The sequence below is a fragment of the Plectropomus leopardus genome, unplaced genomic scaffold, assembly GCF_008729295.1.
Source record: "Plectropomus leopardus isolate mb unplaced genomic scaffold, YSFRI_Pleo_2.0 unplaced_scaffold3536, whole genome shotgun sequence".
Taxonomy (NCBI): domain Eukaryota; kingdom Metazoa; phylum Chordata; class Actinopteri; order Perciformes; family Serranidae; genus Plectropomus; species Plectropomus leopardus.
In genome coordinates, this window is record NW_024638644.1 from 1 (window position 1) to 3302 (window position 3302).

General features: G+C 42.5%; 1 long non-coding RNA gene across 1 annotated transcript; it reads right to left on the minus strand.

Annotated features, from left to right (window-relative positions):
* Positions 1-262: 262 nt before the first annotated feature.
* Positions 263-2033, minus strand: LOC121938836. Its single transcript, XR_006105370.1, has 3 exons — positions 1174-2033; positions 607-728; positions 263-381 (listed from the first exon to the last, which is right to left on the minus strand). It is a non-coding gene; the product is annotated as an uncharacterized LOC121938836 (long non-coding RNA).
* Positions 2034-3302: the final 1269 nt, after the last annotated feature.

Below are 3302 nucleotides of genomic sequence, written 5' to 3' on the forward strand. Positions count from 1 at the left end.
GACCCTGTGCTACAGTATGACTTGTTGGTGGGATTTTGGACCCTGTGTTAAAGATACAGTACAGCAACTAAACTCTGCAACCAAATGAATAAAGTAAGCATGCAGATTAATCAATATCAAACCAACTTAAGAAAAACAAAACAAAACAAAACAAGAGAAACTGGCTCTTTGCTTATTTAGTGAGTCAGTCTCTGATGTAATCACTATTGTCACGACTCAACAGATACGACCATCAAAAATATATGAGAGGGATTCACCTGGAGGAGCTGAAGCGTGCATTCACCGCTACGCTTTCCCACGAAGCGGCGCCGTTGGTGGGCGTCGGCCTGTGTTCCTCCCGCAGGTTGTGGCTCCGGTGAGCTGTCCGCTGTCTTGTTCCTTCTGTTTATAATAATAATAATGTTTATGTATATAGCACTTATCAAAACCAACGTTACAAATTGCTGTCCACTTAAAAATCACAACACAAACAGGAAAAAAACATGAAACACGACACAGTATGAAAATAAAATAACAATATACAAGAAAAAACGTATATTGTATATTATTGAAAAATTTAGAATAAGTGGTTGAGAACAAAATCAAAACAGTGCAAGACTTTGGTACCATCAGCTGGCAGCCTCCTATCATGGTCAGTCTCGTCTGTCCCGTGTCCCTCTGCCATGGTGTCTGTCCTCCTCTCAGCGCTGGACGCACCCCCTCACAGCTGGGCTGCCTGTCCTTGATTGCTGTAATGAGGAGTAAAACACACACACACACACACACACACACACACACACACACACACACACACAGACACAGACACTTATGTGATAATATTATTCCACATGCTATACTGTGACTTTTTTGGTCGTCAGCAGAGTAGAACCCAGATCAGACGTCTTTCTCTCTGCTTTCATCAGGTATCAACAGAACAAGAAATTAACTTAAGCTAAACAGGATGAGCCAACACACATCCCCAGATTCAAAACACAAACCAATTATTCCCATCAAGAAAGCAAATATAGCAAAGAAAAATAATTCACTCAAATAAACGGGGAAAAAGAAAGTAATCCAGCAACAACTACATGACTCAAGTAAGCATGCAGATCATCATCAAACCAGCATCAGCTGACAACAAGAGAAACAGACTTTCACAGATACGACCATCAAAAATATATGAGAGGGGTTAACCTGGAGGAGCTGAGGCGTGCGCTCACCGCTCCGCTTTCCCACGAAGCGTGTCCCCGTCTCTGCAGCGGCCTGCTGCGGCGCCGTTGGTGGGCGTCGGCCTGTGTTCCTCCCGCAGGTTGTGGCTCCGGTGAGCTGTCCCCTTTGGACATTTGGAACAAGGACTTTTTGGGACGTTTTTTTCTTTAAAAAATCTTTAGTGAGTTTTTGATGAAAACATTGTGATGACTTTTCCACATTTCCATGCGCATACAAATAAAAACAAAAAAAGAAATCATTGCAGTAAATGATATGTTAGCTTTGTTTGTCATGATCCATTTTAATAAATAAGGCAGTTCTGTTACAAACAACATGGTCGATTAAAGTGGTGCTAAAGTTAACTTTTTTCAACATTTGAAATCGTGACTTTTTCGCTCTTTTTTTGCTTTCCATCTTACAGTGCAAATATTCAACTGTACAAATAAACAGATTATTGGCATCATGTACAAGTTTAAAGTCAACGGCTGGAGTTAAAGACACTTACACATAAAATCCCTCTGAGAGTCTCTCTGGATTCACCCTGACAAAGTTTTCGGATTCCTCCATATTTGTGTCGGCAACATTTTAAACCTGGCGTTTCGTCGTTTTCACAAGGCAGTTTTCATTCAGGGGATTTGTTCACCACGTTCCCTTCCAGAGGTTTCTATCAACACTGACAAACTAACGGCGTTTCTGAGGCTCGAAACACTTCAGCCTCTCCAAAACAAAACACTTCCCCAAAAAACCACAAGATTCAACCACTACAACGTTTCAGAAAACAACATAAGGTTTTAAAAAACACTTTTGTTTTTTGAGATGTATTAGGAAATGCTGATTTGTTTTGAAATGTGTTTTTTTCTGACATTTTTGTAATTGTAATTTTGTTTTTTGAGATAAAGTTTTGTTGTCGAAAACTGTTGTTTTTTTTTTTTTTTTTTTCTGAAATGCTCAATGTTTTGTTTAAAAAATGTTTTGTTGTGGAAATGTTTTTTTATGGTTTTTTTTTAAAAATGCTGTTGTTGTTTGTGAAATGTTGTGTTTTTTGGAATGCTTTAGTGTTTTGACCCTCGGGGCCACCGTACACAGACAAACCTCTGTGGAGTGGCCGGTTGGGCGCGGCCTCCTCTCACCTCCTCTGTTGGACGCTCCTCCTCAGAGAAGCCGTCGTCCGCTGGGCTGCGTCCCTCAGGACGCCACGGCCCCGAGTGTGGACCTCCACAAACCTATCAAGTGTCTGCGTCTCTGACCGTCCTCAGACGTGTCTCCAGCGTCCAGGATTCATTCTCTCTTCATTTCCAATAATCGGCCATCTTCAGTGGGAAAAACCCATCAGAGGCTCAAAGGCGAAGCACAAACTATTTCAATTCATTTGTGTTCAACGTAGAAACTTGGTGGCCGACTGGAACATCCTGATATACTGGATTCAACTGGAACCAGTAACGTCCTTCATCTTCGCCTCCTCCTCCTCCTCCTCCTCCTCCTCCTCCGCAGCAGCAGCAGCAGCAGCAGCACCAGCACGCCGTCGCCAACCGGAGCTGAAAGACAAACAGAGCGGAGACGCACAGATTAAAGTCAGGGATAAAGCGTGTTTGTGTGCTCTGATGTCAGCTGACGTTTGCACTCCAACAGCTTGCGATAAAGCAAGCCCAATCTGGCCCCTGACGGGGCCCCCGGTGGCCCCCCAAACATTTTCTGATGTACAATAAAAACAAGTGATTGACTCTGTGAATAGTTTTTGTCCTTTTGGTCTCCATAAGGTGTCAGAGACATAAAACTGCATCAAAATAGAGCTTGTTGATCAAAAAAAAGAGCCAGAGGAGGATCCCCCAGTTACCCTTTAATTAACCCAATTTTTTGTAGATGGAAAAGAAATAGATATATTGTGTGAGTGTAGCTGCTGACAGTCTGGGATATGTCAGTGTGTGAGTGTAGCTGCTGACAGTCTGGGATATGTCAGTGTGTGAGTGTAGCTGCTGACAGTCTGGGATATGTCAGTGATCAGCAGCTACATTGACTGTGACAGGTCACCTAGTGGAAATAGCATGTATTTCCTCCATATGCCAAATTTGGTCAAAATGACCTCATCAGGTGGAAAATAGTCAAAATGACAAATT